Below are 23,610 nucleotides of genomic sequence, written 5' to 3'. Positions count from 1 at the left end.
ATTTATTTGCAACCAAAAATTAAAATTATTGAAATAATAAATATACCTGTTCACGGAAAAAAGAAAACAGGAATAATTACAGTAAAAAATCTAAAAAACACGACTTCGATCTTAAAACTATATAAATTAAAATGAGCACTCGAATTTTTACTTCATATACAATAAAAAAATGTTTGCAATTTAAACAGTATGTTTTACATTTTTTAAATATAAATCAAACACAACAAAATGTAAATGTATTATTGTTCTTTGATAAATGAAATTTTCTTGCTTTAAAAATTATTTATTCCTCTTAAAAATTGTAAAAATTATCATTTGCCAGAAATGTAGCAATTAAAATGTCGAATTATATAATTTATCAGCTTATAGAGTAAAATTGTAAGTGTTAACAATCAATTATATAAATTATAATGGATAAAAAGCAATTATTACATCTCACACTGTAATTTTAAAAGTATATACATTAAGTCCATTCGGTACTTTGGCAATCACGAGTCTTTACAATTTAAAATGTAAAATTTGTATTGCTCAATTTTTTCGTTCATAAATTATGACTTTATAGAATTTTTTTTATATTGATGTTTATTTTCCTATCATAAAATTAATCAGAATATTTTTTAATTCGACAAAACAAAAGTATGTAGTTTTTGTTAATCATTTGTTTGAATCTTTTAATCATTTTAAGATTAATAATCGGATGCTTGATCCCAATAACTTCGGGCATTCTGGGAATACTCATGTAAATTTCTATGAATTAAATCGTATGACATCTTACTCGCCATGAAGTAACGACATACATTACAATGCAGAATATAGAATTTATTACGCTCGAGCATCTACCGAAAAATAATTGGTAGCTGCTTTCAATTATTTTCAACTTCCCGCTTAGAAAATCGACGATTTTCAAAAATTTCGGGAAGTTATTGTTTTCACCCCGATTTTCGAAAATCGAGTTTTCATCAGATGTCGACGTTTTGAGGTCCTAGGAAGCTATTCTGACTATTTTCAGAATGATTTCCGAGTGTGTGTATGTATGTATGTATGTGTGCGTGTGTGTGTGTGTGTGTGTGTGTGTGTGTGTGTGTGTGTTTGTGTTTGTGTTTGTGTATCTAAACTCTTCGTAACTTTTGAACTAATGAATCGATTTGGATGGTTGAGGTGGCAATCGAAAGAGCTTGTTGGCCATTAACTTTCCTGAAAATTTCAGATTATTTGATCGAATAGACTCGAAAATATTTGCGAATTACGAAAAAAAAAAAAATTTTTTTTTTAGTTTTTTATCGATTTCTCAAAAACGACTTATACGATCGACTTCAAAATCTAATTAGCTCTAGTACTCAATAAAACGCGTCGATTGCCACCTTAAACATCAAAATCGGATAATTCATTCGAGAGTTATCGCGGGAGAAAGAAATGGTGAAAAACGGTTTTTTCTAAATATTTTCGAAACGACTGACGCGATCGATTTCAAATTTTAATCAGCTCTAGAATTCAATAAAACGCGCCGATTGCCTCGTCAACTATCAAAATCGATTGATTATTTCAAAAGATATCGGCGTTGAAAAGTTAAAAAAATAACATTTTATGTTATTTTTTCCGGATAAATCATAATATAACGTACTAAAATGTGCCTGATATCATACCAACTCATCTTTTTTATGGTTTCTTTTGATCATATAATGTCATCGAACTTGGTTTTTAGTTTAAATCATATTATCAACAAAAAAATCGATAAGTCGTAGTTTTTAATATTTTTATCGGATATTTCATATTTTATTGTTTCTTACATGAGTCAGAACTTATATAAATCTTGATTTCGATCCCTGACTTTGATTTCTGCCTCAATACACTTATTTTACTGAACATAATCAGGAACTAAATTTCAAAAACCGCTTCATTGATGATTTTCCATTCTTAAATTTTCAAACTTCAGCATAACAGGTAACTTGTTAGAGCTTGAAAAGATCGTAAAAAAACAGTTGCACGTGATAGCATTTTCGAGCTCGAAGAGCTCGAAAATATATCTACACTAATGTTTTCGAGCTCTTTGAGGTCGAAAACAGCGGGAAGTTTTGGGGCTGGCCCGCAGGGTCAACCGACGCCCACATTTTTTTTTTAATGTGTTTAGCTTTAAAATTTAGTCATATATTGCTCATATAAATAGCTTGAAAATTTGAAACAAAAAATAGATAACAATTAACAAAACAAAAATTATCGCTCGAACAGGGACTTGAACCCTGGACCCTCAGATTAAAAGTCTGATGCTCTACCGACTGAGCTATCCAAGCCTCTAAAAATCGAAATCTCAATTACTCAAGTCAACCACAAGTACATGAACAATATAAATAAATAAAGTATATTTTGAAATAAATTACCAATTGCATGGTTTTTTATTTATTTTATTAACTTCGATCATCAAACGCAGAATCTGGATTATACTCGCATCAAAAATTGATAATTTGGTCAACCATTAAAAGTCTACAGGTCACTTTACAAGTTAATTTTCATAGCTTGTAGACTGGATTTCCCGTGGACAGCATACTGTGGCTCTTGCTCGGAAAATAAAGATTCGGTCCAGGAAGAAGAAGACCGTTCTTGAAATCAGAAATAATCAAATTTACAGGTTTATTTCCCGCTAAGAAAATTGGAAATTTTTAAAAATTCGGAATGTTTTTTTTTTACCTCGATTTTCGAAAATAAAGTTTTCAGCAAATACTGACGATTTAAGGTCCTAGGAAACTATTCTGACCATTTTCCGAATGATGTTTGAATGTGTGTGTGTGTGTCTGTGTGTGTGTGTATGCTTGCTATAACTTTTTTAATTAGTTAAATGATCAGAATGGTTTTTGCGGCAATCGAAATAACTTGTTGGCCGTCAACTTTTCTGAAAATTTCAGATTGATTAATCAATTAGACTCTAACATGTAAAAAAAAAAGTACGAAAAAAAAAACTTTTTTTTTTTTAAATTTCTCAGGGATGACCCAATCGATTAATTTCGAAATCTTATCAGCTCTAGAACTTAAAAAAAATGCGTTAATTGCCGCCCCAGCCATCTTAATCGGTTCATTCCTTCAAGAGAAATCATAGAAGAAATAAATGCTAAAAAACGGTTTTTTCTAAATATATTCAAAACAGCTGAACTGTTCGATTTCAAATTTTAAGCTTCTCTAGTATTCAATAATACGTGCCGATTGCCATATTAAACCTCGAAATCGGTTGATATTTTCGAAATTTATCAGCGTCGGGAAGTTTAAAATTAATATTCTATGTTATTCTTCGTGGATAAATCGAAAAGGATGTTTTAAGCGGAAAAAGTTTCCAATAAAAAAAGTCTTGACTTTCCATTCTCTATCTAAATTATTCCATAATGTAATTTAATATAAAAAATGGGTCTACACACAGCATTTCGGCTACTATTGACTCTGAAAAAAATTTAATGTCTGTAATGAACTGACAGCCGTGAATTGCTATGAAAAGGTGAATCTGTTTTTAACACAAAGCATACAAATATTTTCTTTTTTATCAACCATTACTTTAATAGATTTCATACGATCCTCAATGATATCGTGTATATGAAACATTGCTGATGCATTTTAAAATCATGTATTGTGTTGTTCTTAAGTCAAATGAAACCTCAAGTTTAACTTAATCAAATAACTGATATAGTTAATGATTTTTTATACGATGTTGAAGAAATATCGATAGTCAATGTATAATAAAACTGATCATAATAAAGAGTATCCAATTGCCGAACAATGTTGATCGTACTTTGTCAACGGCCATATCATGCTGAATTCACCAGTTCTCGTCTGATCACTGAAGTTAAGCAGCATTGAGCGTGGTTAGTACTTGGATGGGTGACCGCTTGGGAACACCACGTGCTGTTGGCATTTCTTTTTTTTATTCTTGCATTTGCTAAACACTACAATTGTATTTTTTTTTATTTTTTGTTAATCAAAAATAGTTTTTTTTTTTTTTTTTTTTTCAGTATGCCATTTTCAATGAAATTACATATTATTATATACATCTCATTAGTACATAAGTTGATCAACTAAAACATGATTTCATTGAATATTCTACAGAATTTTAAGTAAAAAAAAAAAAATAAGCCTTATCACTTGACATTTGATGAGAGTTCGTATAAGATGAGATTTACTCATAAAAACAACTGTTGCTTGTGTACACTAATTTTTTGAATAGCTGATGATGAACAAAAAAAATTTACTTGATTTTATTTCTAATTGAGTTGAATGAATTTAAATGAAAATAATAATTAGAAAAAAATTATACAAATATATACAAAAATTATAATATAAGAACTCGATACAGTGCTGATATCAGGTAATCTAGTGCTAGTATGTTTTATTGCACTAGCGGTTTTTTTTTTAAACTTACCTGATATTTTATATTGTTTCTATGATTATTCAAGTTCACTGCGCATATACTGCAAATGATAATTACAAATTTCATCGGAGCTGTTAATAGTTGTGTAACATTGATAAAATTAGATGTCTGCTATGAACCATCAGCCGTTGGGAATAACCATCAAAACGTGAATCTCTTTTGAACAAATAGCATACAAATATTTTCTTCTTTAACGACCGATACTTTGGTAGATTCCATACAATCCTCAATGGTATCGCGTATATGAAACTTTGCTACTGTAAGTAAAATTATGTATTGTATTAGTCTTAAACTTGATGAATACTTCGGCTTAACTCATTCAAATAACTAATACAATTTATGATTTTTTATACAATGTTGAAAAAATATCGATAATTAATGTATAATAAAACTGATCATAATAAAGAGTATTCAATTGCCGAATAATGTTGATCGTACTTTGTCAACGGCCATATCATGCTGAATTCACCAGTTCTCGTCTGATCACTGAAGTTAAGCAGCATTGAGCGTGGTTAGTACTTGGATGGGTGACCGCTTGGGAACACCACGTGCTGTTGGCATTTCTTTTTTTTATTCTTGCATTTGCTAAACACTACAATTGTATTTTTTTCTTTGCTAATCGAAAATAGTTTTTTTTTTTTCCAATATGCCATTTTTAATTGTATCACATATTATTAGATACATCTTATAAGCACATAAGTTGATCAATTAAAACATTATTTTATTGAAAATTCTACTCAATTTTAAGTAAAAAAATTAAGTCTTATAACTTGACTTATGATAAGAGTTTGTATAGGATGACATTTACTCATAAAAACAACTGTTGCTTGTGTACATTAATTTATTGAATAGTTATTGATAAACAAAAAAATTTAACTTGATTTTGTTTCTAATTGAGTGAAATCAAATCGAACGAAAATATCAATTAAAAAAAAAAGAAAAATGAAATTATACAAGTATGTAGAAGAATTATAATATTAAAATTCGATACAGTACTGATATCAGGTAATCTAATGCTAGTTTATATTTTATTAGTCCAGCGATTTTTTTTTCTTGAAACTTACCTGATAATAATCCATGCAATCTCTGTTTAATATTATTTTGTAATGCACAAAAAGGGCGCAAAACAGTATACTCTGTAAGTTGATTGGATTTTTGCTGTCGTATCTGAGTCTGCTATTGTGAAATAATTTTAGCATGCTATCATTGATTACTTAAATTTAATAAACGAGAATAAATGGCAAATATCTGTCCAGTTTTAAAATTCATTCCTTGATCTTATAAATTGTGTTTGATAAATTTATAGAAAACAAATAAATAAATAACGACCGATTAGCGTTAAATAGCAAAAGTTAGTTATCGATTAAAAAAATTAAATTAACCAGATATCCGATAGTGAACCTTTAAAATATGCTTTTAAAGTTAGACGTACATATTAAGCCGCGGTAATACCCATGCTTATCCTTTTTAATTAATATAAAAATTGACCATCAATTAATATTATTTTTAAAAACCATTTACTTGCTCTTCCGATATTTTTTTATTAATTTAATTTTTACTCCGACCTTTGGAATGATGTCATTGATAATACTCGGCTACGAGTTACTCGGCTATTAGTTGGTCTAAAATTATAAACGTTAAAGTCAATTGTATAAAAGTTAAAGCCAATTGACATTAAAACACGTTAGGTAAAGATGTCCATTTAATTATAATTCATATTTATTTGCAACCAAAAATTAAAATTATTGAAATAATAAATATACCTGTTCACGGAAAAAAGAAAACAGGAATAATTACAGTAAAAAATCTAAAAAACACGACTTCGATCTTAAAACTATATAAATTAAAATGAGCACTCGAATTTTTACTTCATATACAATAAAAAAATGTTTGCAATTTAAACAGTATGTTTTACATTTTTTAAATATAAATCAAACACAACAAAATGTAAATGTATTATTGTTCTTTGATAAATGAAATTTTCTTGCTTTAAAAATTATTTATTCCTCTTAAAAATTGTAAAAATTATCATTTGCCAGAAATGTAGCAATTAAAATGTCGAATTATATAATTTATCAGCTTATAGAGTAAAATTGTAAGTGTTAACAATCAATTATATAAATTATAATGGATAAAAAGCAATTATTACATCTCACACTGTAATTTTAAAAGTATATACATTAAGTCCATTCGGTACTTTGGCAATCACGAGTCTTTACAATTTAAAATGTAAAATTTGTATTGCTCAATTTTTTCGTTCATAAATTATGACTTTATAGAATTTTTTTTATATTGATGTTTATTTTCCTATCATAAAATTAATCAGAATATTTTTTAATTCGACAAAACAAAAGTATGTAGTTTTTGTTAATCATTTGTTTGAATCTTTTAATCATTTTAAGATTAATAATCGGATGCTTGATCCCAATAACTTCGGGCATTCTGGGAATACTCATGTAAATTTCTATGAATTAAATCGTATGACATCTTACTCGCCATGAAGTAACGACATACATTACAATGCAGAATATAGAATTTATTACGCTCGAGCATCTACCGAAAAATAATTGGTAGCTGCTTTCAATTATTTTCAACTTCCCGCTTAGAAAATCGACGATTTTCAAAAATTTCGGGAAGTTATTGTTTTCACCCCGATTTTCGAAAATCGAGTTTTCATCAGATGTCGACGTTTTGAGGTCCTAGGAAGCTATTCTGACTATTTTCAGAATGATTTCCGAGTGTGTGTATGTATGTATGTATGTGTGCGTGTGTGTGTGTGTGTGTGTGTGTGTGTGTGTGTGTGTGTGTGTGTGTGTGTGTGTGTGTGTGTGTGTTTGTGTTTGTGTTTGTGTATCTAAACTCTTCGTAACTTTTGAACTAATGAATCGATTTGGATGGTTGAGGTGGCAATCGAAAGAGCTTGTTGGCCATTAACTTTCCTGAAAATTTCAGATTATTTGATCGAATAGACTCGAAAATATTTGCGAATTACGAAAAAAAAAAAAATTTTTTTTTTAGTTTTTTATCGATTTCTCAAAAACGACTTATACGATCGACTTCAAAATCTAATTAGCTCTAGTACTCAATAAAACGCGTCGATTGCCACCTTAAACATCAAAATCGGATAATTCATTCGAGAGTTATCGCGGGAGAAAGAAATGGTGAAAAACGGTTTTTTCTAAATATTTTCGAAACGACTGACGCGATCGATTTCAAATTTTAATCAGCTCTAGAATTCAATAAAACGCGCCGATTGCCTCGTCAACTATCAAAATCGATTGATTATTTCAAAAGATATCGGCGTTGAAAAGTTAAAAAAATAACATTTTATGTTATTTTTTCCGGATAAATCATAATATAACGTACTAAAATGTGCCTGATATCATACCAACTCATCTTTTTTATGGTTTCTTTTGATCATATAATGTCATCGAACTTGGTTTTTAGTTTAAATCATATTATCAACAAAAAAATCGATAAGTCGTAGTTTTTAATATTTTTATCGGATATTTCATATTTTATTGTTTCTTACATGAGTCAGAACTTATATAAATCTTGATTTCGATCCCTGACTTTGATTTCTGCCTCAATACACTTATTTTACTGAACATAATCAGGAACTAAATTTCAAAAACCGCTTCATTGATGATTTTCCATTCTTAAATTTTCAAACTTCAGCATAACAGGTAACTTGTTAGAGCTTGAAAAGATCGTAAAAAAACAGTTGCACGTGATAGCATTTTCGAGCTCGAAGAGCTCGAAAATATATCTACACTAATGTTTTCGAGCTCTTTGAGGTCGAAAACAGCGGGAAGTTTTGGGGCTGGCCCGCAGGGTCAACCGACGCCCACATTTTTTTTTTAATGTGTTTAGCTTTAAAATTTAGTCATATATTGCTCATATAAATAGCTTGAAAATTTGAAACAAAAAATAGATAACAATTAACAAAACAAAAATTATCGCTCGAACAGGGACTTGAACCCTGGACCCTCAGATTAAAAGTCTGATGCTCTACCGACTGAGCTATCCAAGCCTCTAAAAATCGAAATCTCAATTACTCAAGTCAACCACAAGTACATGAACAATATAAATAAATAAAGTATATTTTGAAATAAATTACCAATTGCATGGTTTTTTATTTATTTTATTAACTTCGATCATCAAACGCAGAATCTGGATTATACTCGCATCAAAAATTGATAATTTGGTCAACCATTAAAAGTCTACAGGTCACTTTACAAGTTAATTTTCATAGCTTGTAGACTGGATTTCCCGTGGACAGCATACTGTGGCTCTTGCTCGGAAAATAAAGATTCGGTCCAGGAAGAAGAAGACCGTTCTTGAAATCAGAAATAATCAAATTTACAGGTTTATTTCCCGCTAAGAAAATTGGAAATTTTTAAAAATTCGGAATGTTTTTTTTTTACCTCGATTTTCGAAAATAAAGTTTTCAGCAAATACTGACGATTTAAGGTCCTAGGAAACTATTCTGACCATTTTCCGAATGATGTTTGAATGTGTGTGTGTGTGTGTCTGTGTGTGTGTGTATGCTTGCTATAACTTTTTTAATTAGTTAAATGATCAGAATGGTTTTTGCGGCAATCGAAATAACTTGTTGGCCGTCAACTTTTCTGAAAATTTCAGATTGATTAATCAATTAGACTCTAACATGTAAAAAAAAAAGTACGAAAAAAAAAACTTTTTTTTTTTTAAATTTCTCAGGGATGACCCAATCGATTAATTTCGAAATCTTATCAGCTCTAGAACTTAAAAAAAATGCGTTAATTGCCGCCCCAGCCATCTTAATCGGTTCATTCCTTCAAGAGAAATCATAGAAGAAATAAATGCTAAAAAACGGTTTTTTCTAAATATATTCAAAACAGCTGAACTGTTCGATTTCAAATTTTAAGCTTCTCTAGTATTCAATAATACGTGCCGATTGTCATATTAAACCTCGAAATCGGTTGATATTTTCGAAATTTATCAGCGTCGGGAAGTTTAAAATTAATATTCTATGTTATTCTTCGTGGATAAATCGAAAAAGATGTTTTAAGCGGAAAAAGTTTCCAATAAAAAAAGTCTTGACTTTCCATTCTCTATCTAAATTATTCCATAATGTAATTTAATATAAAAAATGGGTCTACACACAGCATTTCGGCTACTATTGACTCTGAAAAAAATTTAATGTCTGTAATGAACTGACAGCCGTGAATTGCTATGAAAAGGTGAATCTGTTTTTAACACAAAGCATACAAATATTTTCTTTTTTATCAACCATTACTTTAATAGATTTCATACGATCCTCAATGATATCGTGTATATGAAACATTGCTGATGCATTTTAAAATCATGTATTGTGTTGTTCTTAAGTCAAATGAAACCTCAAGTTTAACTTAATCAAATAACTGATATAGTTAATGATTTTTTATACGATGTTGAAGAAATATCGATAGTCAATGTATAATAAAACTGATCATAATAAAGAGTATCCAATTGCCGAACAATGTTGATCGTACTTTGTCAACGGCCATATCATGCTGAATTCACCAGTTCTCGTCTGATCACTGAAGTTAAGCAGCATTGAGCGTGGTTAGTACTTGGATGGGTGACCGCTTGGGAACACCACGTGCTGTTGGCATTTCTTTTTTTTATTCTTGCATTTGCTACACACTACAATTGTATTTTTTTTTATTTTTTGTTAATCAAAAATAGTTTTTTTTTTTTTTTTTTTTTCAGTATGCCATTTTCAATGAAATTACATATTATTATATACATCTCATTAGTACATAAGTTGATCAACTAAAACATGATTTCATTGAATATTCTACTGAATTTTAAGTAAAAAAAAAAAAATAAGCCTTATCACTTGACATTTGATGAGAGTTCGTATAAGATGAGATTTACTCATAAAAACAACTGTTGCTTGTGTACACTAATTTTTTGAATAGCTGATGATGAACAAAAAAAATTTACTTGATTTTATTTCTAATTGAGTTGAATGAATTCAAATGAAAATAATAATTAAAAAAAAATTAAATTATACAAATATGTACAAAAATTATAATATAAGAACTCGATACAGTGCTGATATCAGGTAATCTAATGCTAGTATGTTTTATTGGACTAGCAGTTTTTTTTTAAATTTACCTGATATTTTATATTTTTTCTATGATTATTCAAGTTCACTGCGCATATACTGCAAATGATAATTACAAATTTCATCGGAGCTGTTAATCGTTGTGTAACATTGATAAAATTAGATGTCTGCTATGAACCATCAGCCGTTGGGAATAACCATCAAAACGTGAATCTCTTTTGAACAAATAGCATACAAATATTTTCTTCTTTAACGACCGATACTTTGGTAGATTCCATACAATCCTCAATGGTATCGCGTATATGAAACTTTGCTACTGTAAGTAAAATTATGTATTGTATTAGTCTTAAACTTGATGAATACTTCGGCTTAACTCATTCAAATAACTAATACAATTTATGATTTTTTATACAATGTTGAAAAAATATCGATAATTAATGTATAATAAAACTGATCATAATAAAGAGTATTCAATTGCCGAATAATGTTGATCGTACTTTGTCAACGGCCATATCATGCTGAATTCACCAGTTCTCGTCTGATCACTGAAGTTAAGCAGCATTGAGCGTGGTTAGTACTTGGATGGGTGACCGCTTGGGAACACCACGTGCTGTTGGCATTTCTTTTTTTATTTCTGTATTTGCTCAATACAAACTTTTTTTTCTTTTTGTAAATTAAAAAATTAATTTAAAAAAAAATTTTTTTCGTACTTGTAACTTACAATTAAATCACATATTTTAGATTATAATTATGTAAATATGTTAATTATTCCCTTAGTTCAGGTATTTACCAGCGTTAATAAGACGCCACGTATGAAAGACCATATTGGAGTTTTATTTTCTTTTCCGAAGAAGGAGTAGCAGTATTAATAATATCTCCTTTAAAATATGAAATCATAAATTCTAAATACTGAAGTGATAATAAAGTATTAGAGAACATAGCAATTAAATTAAAACTAAGTCAAAAGAATAACTTAATGATTGTAGTAACATATGCGGCTCATGGAAACTATGATAAGTTTAGTGAGGAATTTGATAACTTATTCTTATCCTTAAACTTAGATAACATAAGTAATTATTATATTATCGCGAGCGATTGAAATGCTAAAAACCAAACATGGAGAAACGAAGTTGATAACACGCGAGGATATTTTTTTTTATAACTAGTTAAAAAACAATAAAACAACATTTAAAACGAAATCCTACAACTTTGATATACCATTGGATCTTCGAGGACAATCTTTCTTAAACCTCGTATTAACAGATTATAGATTAAAAATCAATATAAAAAAAAAATCGGTCTATTAGTTGACCCTGTCAGCCACCTTCAAAACTTCCCGCTATTTTCGAGCTCCTTGAGCTCGAGAAATTGCTGTGAATACATTTTCGAGCTCGAAAATACTTTTGTTTTCCGTTCTCTTCGAAAAAAAAAAAAAAAATTATTTCATTTTTCATCAAGCTAAATAAAATTAAATCATAATAAAATCAATACATAAAAAAAGCTATATAGTTATATGCAAATGATATGATATTCACATTCAGTACTCGTATCAGGTGATCTAGACCTGGTAAGTGTTTTGTTAGACCGGCGAATTTTCTTACATCGGTCGGGAAATAGCACCTGTTAATCAAATTATAAAATAATATAATATATAAACTGATGATATTATACAGCAGATAGTTAATATAAACTGATTATATCATCATAATAAAAATAATTGTAATTAAAAGTAGTCAAATTCCGAATTATGTTGAACGTACTTTGTCAACGGCCATATCATGCTGAATTCACCAGTTCTCGTCTGATCACTGAAGTTAAGCAGCATTGAGCGTGGTTAGTACTTGGATGGGTGACCGCTTGGGAACACCACGTGCTGTTGGCATTTCTTTTTTTTGTATTTTTGTGTTTGCTTAGTACAAACTTTTTTTTCTGTTTGTAAATTAAAAAAAAAAATTTTTTTTGCGTATCTGCAACTTATAATTAAATCACATATTATTGAATAAATTTCATAAATACATAAGACAGCCAACAAGCTATATTATTTTAAAGAAAATTCTTCTAAATTGCAGGTAAAAAAATAAGTCTTATGACTCGACATATGTTGAGAATTTGTATAATTTGAGATTTGCTTGAAAAAACAACTGTCACTTATATACATTTTATGAGTAGTAATTGATAAACAAAAAAATGTACTTAGTTGAATTTTTTATTGAGCGAAATGAAATCACATTAAAATAATAATTAAAAAAAAGCAATTTATATAAATATATACAGATAATACAAGAATTGTATTCTGTGCTCATATCATATTTCTGTTTAAAATCGTTATCTCAATTTTGAGTTTTGATGATTTTGAAATTGTGTAAAGTCCGGCTGGTTGACTGTTGCTGTTGCGTATGTTATAAGTGTGTTTAGATTTTTATTAATTCTTTCAATTTTAGATTTGTTCTTATGATTTTTTGCGCAGCAGCAGTTTTTTTATGTTAACCACAAATTTATAAAAAGGGCATCCTTTGTAGTAAACTGGGTAGTTTAGTGATTTACATTTTACACATTTAAGGTTGCCTTTATTGTCAGGTGTTGTAAATGAGCATTTGCTACATTAATGTGTGTCACTGAATTTAACATCTTTGTATGGAAGCCAGCAGTTGAAGCTAGAGTGTTCAAATCTCTGACAGTTTTGCAGTGAGTATAATTAGTGCTCTTTTTTTTATAGCCCGGAGTACACGGGTTGGTATTGGAGACCTTTGATTTTAGATAATTCGTTTCCCTCGCTGCCTGGTTTTATTTGTATAATAAAGTTATATCAAGTGGAGTAAGATTCATTGAAAAAGTTTCTATGTGCTTTTTTTTATTTCTAGATTCTCGAGATGTTTAAAGCCAAGTTCCGTTATTACAAATTTCTCAGTTGGGATATCTCCTCAATGTTCTTAAGAAGTACTTAGATGGGTTTTTTCTACCCGCCCTCTGTAGGAAGATCTATTAATATTTTCATGTTGGTGTTGGATGTGAAGAATGGTTGTGGCTTAGCTGTTGAGTTTGGAGGGTCTGTTGTGCCGTCTGCTGTTTGATCATGGTTCGCTGGTTGATTCTGATCACCGACGAAAGGTGACGTTGTTAAGTCTATATCCATATCACCTGTCTGCAGTATCGTTCTATCGTTTAGATTACTTAATGAATTTTCTGAGGAGAAATTTGTTACCTTATTCTAATTTATGCGAATTTTAGTTGGTTTTTTAGGTTCTTTCCTCTGCGTACTGTTATTGTGTGAGGTTTCTGGCTCATTACCAGTACAGTTACTGCTGTTTAAATGAGATTTAACTGTTGGCTGGTTGCAATTTATGCCTAATTGTTAGTGTTCACTTTTGGCTTATGAATTTTTATAGATGCTGTTCCATAGATGCGAGTTGCTGACTTTCGTGTTAGCTCTTGGTATTTTACTCATTGATAGTTTGTTATTTAGCTCGTTGTCAGGGCTTCTCATGTTTTCAAGCTCAAGTACCGCCATCTTGTTAGTAAAGAGAAGTAAAGCCTCGCCTTAAGATTGTGATTTCACTTCACTGAGCTTAATATAAATTTTGAAAAACAGAATAAAAAAAAAAATAAATAAAAACACTTTAGACTTTGTGTTGTATTATTTATTTTATTTAAAATTGCGATGACTATGGAGGAATTTTAGATGAATGTAAACGTCTGTTCACGGTGCTGACCAGTCTAGTCCTTAGATATTAAAATAGCTTAAATAATAAATTTATTTATTTAAAAGCATAATGCCTGAATAGCTCAAGTGCTAAACAGGAAGCAAAGTCAACAAAATTTCTTCCAAGTTTTTTAAATCTTAACTTAATGCCAAAGTGGCAAAAATGGGCGTGAGAAAGTTGGAAAGCAGGAAAGTGAAGCTGGGATTGGTGAATAAGGAGGCGTAAGGCCGGGTCTAGCTCAAGGCTCGATAGCTTCTACAATTGCAGAAGTTTGAACACTCAAATAACTAATAAATTGAATGCAAAATTTATAACTTAATCCTAAGCAGATGCTGCAACTGTTTATAATTCTTTAATGTAAATTTCAAGTTAAGTAAAGCACACTTGAAAAATATTCTAAAGCCCTAATTTGTATTAACGAAAAATATTCTAAGTATTTCCTTTAGTAAAAATATATATTTCCAAGATTTCAGAGAACCCATAATTAATCTTAACGTGAAGTAAATTCAAAAATAAGTAAAAGTAAGTATTTTACAGATAAAATGAAACAATAGTTTTTTTTTTGTAATATATAAATAGAAAAATAAAATAAAGAGATTTTTCGTACTAATAATAATCATAATAATAATAATAAATAGCATACGAACATTGTTTTTTCTATTGACTGCTAATTGGGTAGATTTCATACTATTCTCAATATAGTATCACTTATGCGAAACTTTGTTATTGCATTGTAAAATTGTGTATTGTATTATTCGTAAGCCAAATATCATACGAAAATAAGTCTGATTTTGGCCTGGATAATGACTAGTACGGACAAAAAAAGATTAAATTTCTATGTAAAATAAATGCGATTTATTAACTTACGGGTAATTTAGTCCTGGTATACACTTTGTTAGTCCAGCGATTTTTTTTTAATTTATCTGATAAGAATCAAAGCAATCTCTACATAACATTGCCTTCTAAGACACAAAAAGGGTACAAAACAGTATACTTTGTTAGTTGACGGGTTTTTTTTTTTACCACATTTGTGTCTGCTATCGTAAAATAATGTCGGTATATCACCTTGAATTACTTTAATATAATCAACAAAAATAAATGACAAATTTTTAAGTCTGTTTAGATTCAAAATTTAGTCCTTAACTGGTTTTATAAATAAATTGAAAATTAAATAAAAAATGAATAACCATAAAAAAAACAAAAATTATCGCTCGAACAGGGACTTGAACCCTGGACCCTCAGATTAAAAGTCTGATGCTCTACCGACTGAGCTATCCGAGCCTATACAAATCTAAATTGCAATTACTTCAATCCACCTCAAGTATGTGCCGTACTCGGAAGTATAGCCATAAAATCTTTTTTTTTCCACCCTGAGTCCCCCTTAATATTGTTTATATACTTGAGGTGGATTGAAGTAATTGCAATTTAGATTTGTATAAACTCTGATAGCTCAGTCGGTAGAGCATCAGACTAGATCGGTACATTATTGGAGTTCTGTACTATTCCTTTGGCGTCAAAATAAACAAACGCTTGTGGCGGTGTGCAGCCTGTCAAATTTCCTGCGATGATCTCTGCTTCTTTAAATGTTGCTAGGTTTTTGACCAATTGATTATTAATTTGCGGTAACTTAGCATAGTAGTCTCTGACTCATTGTAGGATGAAGTTATCTATGTGAGGGATGTTTGCCACCTCATAGAGCACTTCGTTACTGATGGACCTCTGGTAATTCGATTCTTTGGATCTGTAGAGGCCCGTACATGCTCTGAAGCATACTCTTTCGAAAGATCTCAGTTTCTCTATTACTGTGGCTCCGAGATTCCACCAAATGGGCGCGTCGTATGCTATGGTGGGTCGCACCAGTAGCTGGTAACAGATTACCTTTGCCTCTCTTGAAAGATGTTTGCAGTGGAAAATTCTGCCGTTTGCCTTAAAAGCCGCTCTGGCTTTGTCAAGTTGGATTTCTAAATGGCTATCGAGCTTCAAGAGGTGGTCAAGGTGCACCCCCAGGTATCTAACCGTTTGTTTTTTTGGGACGACTGCGGATTTATTATTGCCTGGAAGCTAACTTTGTTAGTCCAGCGATTTTTTTTTAATTTATCTGATAAGAATCAAAGCAATCTCTACATAACATTGCCTTCTAAGACACAAAAAGGGTACAAAACAGTATACTTTGTTAGTTGACGGGTTTTTTTTTTTACCACATTTGTGTCTGCTATCGTAAAATAATGTCGGTATATCACCTTGAATTACTTTAATATAATCAACAAAAATAAATGACAAATTTTTAAGTCTGTTTAGATTCAAAATTTAGTCCTTAACTGGTTTTATAAATAAATTGAAAATTAAATAAAAAATGAATAACCATAAAAAAAACAAAAATTATCGCTCGAACAGGGACTTGAACCCTGGACCCTCAGATTAAAAGTCTGATGCTCTACTTTTTTTTTTTTTTTAAAGAAGTTTTATTTGCTTTGAAAAATTACATTTTATGTTTTACATTAATTGGCTGCAAATATTAACTTAAAAACTAGTCATATATATATCTGTTTTTAATTGTTTATAGAAACAAAGTTAAAAACTTATATTAACATTAAGACTCCTCGATTGGAGTATCTGATGTTAATAATTTTTATGGGGTAACTAATTCTGTTTATTTTAAGATTTTGGAACTGGTTAACTTAGTTATAATAACATACTAGATTTTTATTGCAACCTTTGCAAAGTCAACAGTTGTGGAAAATATTTCGTTATAAAACCACTTGTTTCAAGTTTAATAAGGTTTACTCTAACTTAAGACTAGGATAATAAAAATAAAAATAAATAGGTAAGAATTAAAAGGTATATACATTATTTACAGTAGGGATTACACTATCTCTGACTTCTCTGTAATCGTCTTCGTAACTCTTTGCGATGTCTCGATTCTTCGGTTAGCCACCAGTACCTCTCATCTAGCCGATGTGCATCAAGATGGTCTCTTTCAGGAAGAGCTCTGGAGTACGTGAAATCGAACCAGTTGTTTTTAACTTTCTCAGGGGTGAGAAGTATTTTTTTGTTGGCTTTGTGGCGCCTCCAGTGGTAAATAATCGGGACATTATGTTCATCTTGGATAAGCCCTTTATGATCGAGTGGTAAAAACGCTTGGGGTGGAAGTTGGCCAGATTCGTTCCTTTTTTTGAGGTCATTCTCAGAAAACTCGGCAAGTTCTTTAATAGCTGCATTGTCAATTGTAATTATTTTGCTGAAATAATCTCGTATCAATTTAATGATAAAATTATCAATTCTCGGGATTTCAGCAAGCTCATATAACACCTCGTTGCTGATACGCTTCTGGAAGTTGGACTCAGCAGATCTATAGACTCCAATACATGCTCGTAGGCATTTACGCTCAAACACTCTAAAATTTTCCATCACAGCTGCGCTAGTATTCCACCAAATTGGAGCTGCGTACGTTAAAAGTGGTCTTACAAGTAGTAAGTAGCATATGACCTTTGTTTTTCTACCTAGGTTTTTATTGTAGAATATTCTGCTATTCGTTTTGAAAGCAGATTTAGCTTTCTTCAACTGTGAATCTGGGTGGTATCTTAGCCTAAGGAGTTGATCAATTTGTACTCCTAAGTACTTAACTACATTTTTGTGCTGATGCTCTACCGACTGAGCTATCCGAGCCTATACAAATCTAAATTGCAATTACTTCAATCCACCTCAAGTATGTGCCGTACTCGGAAGTATAGCCATAAAATCTTTTTTTTTCCACCCTGAGTCCCCCTTAATATTGTTTATATACTTGAGGTGTATTGAAGTAATTGCAATTTAGATTTGTATAAACTCGGTGCTGCATACATGCGCCCTGTACTTCATAGAGAAATAACTACATCGTTCACAATCATAATTCGCAACAAGTCTCTCAGTTATTATAAGAATAATTTCATTATCCTTGAATACCTATTTTATTTCACATCCTCAACTAAACATATCTATATCCTTTACTATAAAAAGGAGTAAGAGGTTATAACCTTAACATGTCATCAGGCACGAAGCGCAAAATTGATCTTGACAAGAACGATATGCAAGAAAGATCCAAAAAACCTAATAATGCGCTACCTCGAAATAAAACAGCGTCCAACTCATTCCTTTTGGACAAATTGGTTCAAAAGGCTATGAAAGAGATTTCGGGGAACAAAACTCCAGGCAAACAATCTTTCCAACCAAACCTTAAGGTATCTAGACCGCATATATCACCGGCAGACCAAAAAAAAAATAATGATGGCTGGCTACTCCCCAAAAATTCAGGGAAACAGCCCGAACTATCAGCAAGTAGCCCAATTGAGCCCACACCTAACTTATTCAACACTCTTGACATCGACCCTAATGACATGGAACTGTCAGAGGAATCACAATATGACTACACAAGTAAATCACCGTCAAACTCTCAACGCGTAGCTCATACATCTACCAGCCCATCCCAAAGCAGTGGAACTCAGTATGAAAACGCTGGGAAGGTATCACCAACAAAAAAAATCAGACCACCTCCGATTCACGTCCAAGGTACCACAATAAAAAAACTTGTAGAAGTAGCTGCAGCACACTCCGTGATCAACGACAGCTTCACTCTCAGACAGGTGGATGCTCAAAATATCACAATCCAGGCAAGTAACATTGTCTCATTCCAGATACTCAAATCCGCGGTCAAAACCATCGAAGGCTGCCAATCTTCTACATTTACCCCAAGCCATCAGAGACCAAAAAATTTAGTTCTTAAAGGCGTTTACGGGGACTATGACGAAAAAGACGTGAAGCTGGCGCTGAAAGCCCTCAACTTTCAGCAAGCCACCATCACCAAAGTAGTAAAAATTAAATACGATAAAAAAGACGAAAGTAGATACTTCTTTATGGTTCAAGTTACCAGTGACAGCAAAACGTTGGAAATCACTAGATGCATATGCTTGCTATCGCAAGTGGTGCACTGGCAACGCCTCCGCAAAAGGGGACCGTTCCCGTGTATTAAATGCCAACGGTTCAGACACACCAGTCAGATCTGTAACTGTACTCGTCGCTGTGTTAAATGCAGTGGCGATCATGACCCGAAACAGTGCTCATTAGCGCTAAACGCTCCTAAAGAGAATATTAAATGTGCCAACTGTAACCACGTCGGCCACCCAGCTAGCTACAAGGGATGCATCTACTACAAGAATGCAACCCTCATCCACAGGAACATGACCTACTCCAAACCTTCAACAAAAAGGGCATCAAAAACTTCCAATCAAAGGCTTCCAATTCATTCGCACTAAACCCTAATTTACAGCCCGCACACCAGAGCTTCGTCCCCAACAATATCCCCCACTCTATAACCAACCCCATCAGTCGACCCCAAATAAGCAACGCTCCACAGACAATCAACGACAACCACCAACTACAAAGCTGGCTCAACGACTTCAAAAATGAAATTCTCACGATAGTCCAAGGACAATAAGTCAAATATCAAGACAAGTTGCTGAAAACTTGGCCTATATAAATCAACTCTATTCATGCTGGGAGTAAATACTCCCAATAACACCAACTTCAATATAAATAACGACCACCTGGTCACATTTGAATCCCTAAAAGTGCTCGCAGTCAACGTAAACTCGATCATCAACAACAGAAAAAGATACGAAATTCAATCAATTCTCGACACTAACCGCTATGATATTCTGCTTCTTTCTGAAATAAAACTAAACCCCAACCACTCGCTCGAATTTAAAAACTACAGTATCATAAGAACAGATAGACCTAATGCGATTCAAAGTGGTGGCACAGCCATTCTAATAAAGAAATCCCTAAGCTTTCAAACGGTCTATCACCCGTGCTCGATATTCAACAAAATACTGGAATAAACAATTGTAAACTTATCGCTTAAAAATGCCAATCTCCTAATCATAAGTGCGTACGCGACAAACGACAACCGCTCCATATTTATAGATGAACTCAACAATCTGTTATTAAACATCAAAACTCCAGATTATAAGAAATACTTCCTGCTGGCCGGTGACCTAAATATTAAAAGCTGCGACTGGGGCGATGCAGTAGACAACCAACGAGGAAAACTTCAAAACTTGGGCCACTGAGAAGGCGACGGAATTTAAAGCCTCAATATACTCACCAGTCAGGCCTACCTTTAAACCGGGTAGGTCATTTCTTGACATTTGTATAACGGATGCATGCCTAACACTCATTAACACCATCAATGGTAAACTCGATACCCTTGAACATGACAGCGACCATGATGCAATAATAATTGAAATAGCCACGGACGAAGAATCTCTCAAACCATGGTACCTATTAGCCTACCACCACAGATACAGATACAAATCCACCAAATGGAAGTCATTCTCAGCAACGCACTCAATAGATACTACTTCCCGTCCATCTGGAAATGCCGCAAAGTTCTTCCAATTTTCAAAAAGGGTAAAAATCCTAGCGAACCAGTCAGCTACCGCCCAATTAGCCTTACTCCTAGTATCAGCAAAGTTTATGAAGTACTCATCAATAGGCAAATCGTAAAAATCTGTGAGCAGAAAAAGGTGATCCCAGACAACCAATTTGGGTTTAGATTTCAACACTCCACAACGCACGCTATTCATAAGCTGATCTCTGATATCATCCATCACCTTCGTTACAACGAACATACTGCAGCTCTATTAATAGACCTCGAAAAAGCTTTTGACTCGGGTTGGACTAACGGTCTGCTATATAGATGTATAAACCTAGTCTTCCCCCAATGTTTGATTCTTGTGATCCTGGACTCAATTACCAGCAAAACATTTGTAACTTGGGACGGCAGCCATACATCTGCACTAGAATTTACAATAGAAGAAGGGTTCCAACAGGGTACGGTAAACTCTCCCATCCTCTTTGTCATCTTAACCACACACATCATCAATGCGAGTTATATAAATAAATCCTCGGAGATGACTCCATACGCACTAAGAGCAATAGCGTTTGCTGATGACGCTATCCTATACATGTCGGGCCCTTCAGCACCTATTCTACAAAAAAAAAAAATTAATGACTCCGCTGGCAAAATTACTAAGCATTTTGCTCTCTAAAACCTTAGAGAAAACTCTTCCAAGTGCGAAACCATACTCTTCAGAAGGAAGCATGAACATCTTTCTACAACAAAAAAAAAAAGGTCTCCAAGAGTACAATATTAGTATTACGCTTCCAGGCAATAATAAATCCGCAGTCGTCCCAAAAAAACAAACGGTTAGATACCTGGGGGTGCACCTTGACCACCTCTTGAAGCTCGATAGCCATTTAGAAATCCAACTTGACAAAGCCAGAGCGGCTTTTAAGGCAAACGGCAGAATTTTCCACTGCAAACATCTTTCAAGAGAGGCAAAGGTAATCTGTTACCAGCTACTGGTGCGACCCACCATAGCATACGACGCGCCCATTTGGTGGAATCTCGGAGCCACAGTAATAGAGAAACTGAGATCTTTCGAAAGAGTATGCTTCAGAGCATGTACGGGCCTCTACAGATCCAAAGAATCGAATTACCAGAGGTCCATCAGTAACGAAGTGCTCTATGAGGTGGCAAACATCCCTCACATAGATAACTTCATCCTACAATGAGTCAGAGACTACTATGCTAAGTTACCGCAAATTAATAATCAATTGGTCAAAAACCTAGCAACATTTAAAGAAGCAGAGATCATCGCAGGAAATTTGACAGGCTGCACACCGCCACAAGCGTTTGTTTATTTTGACGCCAAAGGAATAGTACAGAACTCCAATAATGTACCGATCTAGTCTGATGCTCTACCGACTGAGCTATCAGAGTTTATACAAATCTAAATTGCAATTACTTCAATCCACCTCAAGTATATAAACAATATTAAGGGGGACTCAGGGTGGAAAAAAAAAGATTTTATGGCTATACTTCCGAGTACGGCACATACTTGAGGTGGATTGAAGTAATTGCAATTTAGATTTGTATAGGCTCGGATAGCTCAGTCGGTAGAGCATCAGACTTTTAATCTGAGGGTCCAGGGTTCAAGTCCCTGTTCGAGCGATAATTTTTGTTTTTTTTATGGTTATTCATTTTTTATTTAATTTTCAATTTATTTATAAAACCAGTTAAGGACTAAATTTTGAATCTAAACAGACTTAAAAATTTGTCATTTATTTTTGTTGATTATATTAAAGTAATTCAAGGTGATATACCGACATTATTTTACGATAGCAGACACAAATGTGGTAAAAAAAAAAACCCGTCAACTAACAAAGTATACTGTTTTGTACCCTTTTTGTGTCTTAGAAGGCAATGTTATGTAGAGATTGCTTTGATTCTTATCAGATAAATTAAAAAAAAATCGCTGGACTAACAAAGTGTATACCAGGACTAAATTACCCGTAAGTTAATAAATCGCATTTATTTTACATAGAAATTTAATCTTTTTTTGTCCGTACTAGTCATTATCCAGGCCAAAATCAGACTTATTTTCGTATGATATTTGGCTTACGAATAATACAATACACAATTTTACAATGCAATAACAAAGTTTCGCATAAGTGATACTATATTGAGAATAGTATGAAATCTACCCAATTAGCAGTCAATAGAAAAAACAATGTTCGTATGCTATTTATTATTATTATTATGATTATTATTAGTACGAAAAATCTCTTTATTTTATTTTTCTATTTATATATTACAAAAAAAAAACTATTGTTTCATTTTATCTGTAAAATACTTACTTTTACTTATTTTTGAATTTACTTTACGTTAAGATTAATTATGGGTTCTCTGAAATCTTGGAAATATATATTTTTACTAAAGGAAATACTTAGAATATTTTTCGTTAATACAAATTAGGGCTTTAGAATATTTTTCAAGTGTGCTTTACTTAACTTGAAATTTACATTAAAGAATTATAAACAGTTGCAGCATCTGCTTAGGATTAAGTTATAAATTTTGCATTCAATTTATTAGTTATTTGAGTGTTCAAACTTCTGCAATTGTAGAAGCTATCGAGCCTTGAGCTAGACCCGGCCTTACGCCTCCTTATTCACCAATCCCAGCTTCACTTTCCTGCTTTCCAACTTTCTCACGCCCATTTTTGCCACTTTGGCATTAAGTTAAGATTTAAAAAACTTGGAAGAAATTTTGTTGACTTTGCTTCCTGTTTAGCACTTGAGCTATTCAGGCATTATGCTTTTAAATAAATAAATTTATTATTTAAGCTATTTTAATATCTAAGGACTAGACTGGTCAGCACCGTGAACAGACGTTTACATTCATCTAAAATTCCTCCATAGTCATCGCAATTTTAAATAAAATAAATAATACAACACAAAGTCTAAAGTGTTTTTATTTATTTTTTTTTTTATTCTGTTTTTCAAAATTTATATTAAGCTCAGTGAAGTGA

At 32.1% G+C, this 23,610-nt stretch overlaps 9 non-coding genes across 9 annotated transcripts; 6 read left to right on the top strand and 3 right to left on the bottom strand.

Annotated features, from left to right (window-relative positions):
* Positions 1-2,215: 2,215 nt before the first annotated feature.
* Positions 2,216-2,288, bottom strand: Trnak-uuu (transfer RNA lysine (anticodon UUU)). The gene has a single exon. It is a non-coding gene; the product is annotated as a tRNA-Lys (tRNA).
* A 1,484-nt stretch (positions 2,289-3,772) lies between these two features.
* LOC128668301 (5S ribosomal RNA) lies at positions 3,773-3,891 on the top strand. Its single transcript, XR_008404062.1, has one exon. It is a non-coding gene; the product is annotated as a 5S ribosomal RNA (ribosomal RNA).
* A 955-nt stretch (positions 3,892-4,846) lies between these two features.
* On the top strand, positions 4,847-4,965 carry LOC128668300 (5S ribosomal RNA). The gene has a single exon (XR_008404061.1). It is a non-coding gene; the product is annotated as a 5S ribosomal RNA (ribosomal RNA).
* Positions 4,966-8,365: 3,400 nt separating this feature from the next.
* Positions 8,366-8,438, bottom strand: Trnak-uuu (transfer RNA lysine (anticodon UUU)). The gene has a single exon. It is a non-coding gene; the product is annotated as a tRNA-Lys (tRNA).
* Positions 8,439-9,924: 1,486 nt separating this feature from the next.
* Positions 9,925-10,043, top strand: LOC128668298 (5S ribosomal RNA). Its single transcript, XR_008404059.1, has one exon. It is a non-coding gene; the product is annotated as a 5S ribosomal RNA (ribosomal RNA).
* Positions 10,044-11,002: 959 nt separating this feature from the next.
* LOC128668297 (5S ribosomal RNA) lies at positions 11,003-11,121 on the top strand. The gene has a single exon (XR_008404058.1). It is a non-coding gene; the product is annotated as a 5S ribosomal RNA (ribosomal RNA).
* A 1,144-nt stretch (positions 11,122-12,265) lies between these two features.
* LOC128668296 (5S ribosomal RNA) lies at positions 12,266-12,384 on the top strand. Its single transcript, XR_008404057.1, has one exon. It is a non-coding gene; the product is annotated as a 5S ribosomal RNA (ribosomal RNA).
* A 3,027-nt stretch (positions 12,385-15,411) lies between these two features.
* On the bottom strand, positions 15,412-15,484 carry Trnak-uuu (transfer RNA lysine (anticodon UUU)). The gene has a single exon. It is a non-coding gene; the product is annotated as a tRNA-Lys (tRNA).
* A 6,696-nt stretch (positions 15,485-22,180) lies between these two features.
* Positions 22,181-22,253, top strand: Trnak-uuu (transfer RNA lysine (anticodon UUU)). The gene has a single exon. It is a non-coding gene; the product is annotated as a tRNA-Lys (tRNA).
* Positions 22,254-23,610: the final 1,357 nt, after the last annotated feature.

The sequence above is a fragment of the Microplitis demolitor genome, chromosome 7 (genome assembly GCF_026212275.2).
Source record: "Microplitis demolitor isolate Queensland-Clemson2020A chromosome 7, iyMicDemo2.1a, whole genome shotgun sequence".
In the NCBI taxonomy this organism is placed as follows: Eukaryota; Metazoa; Arthropoda; class Insecta; order Hymenoptera; family Braconidae; genus Microplitis; species Microplitis demolitor.
The sequence above is the reverse complement of the archived record's forward strand: the minus strand, read 5'-3'. Positions and strand labels throughout refer to the sequence as shown.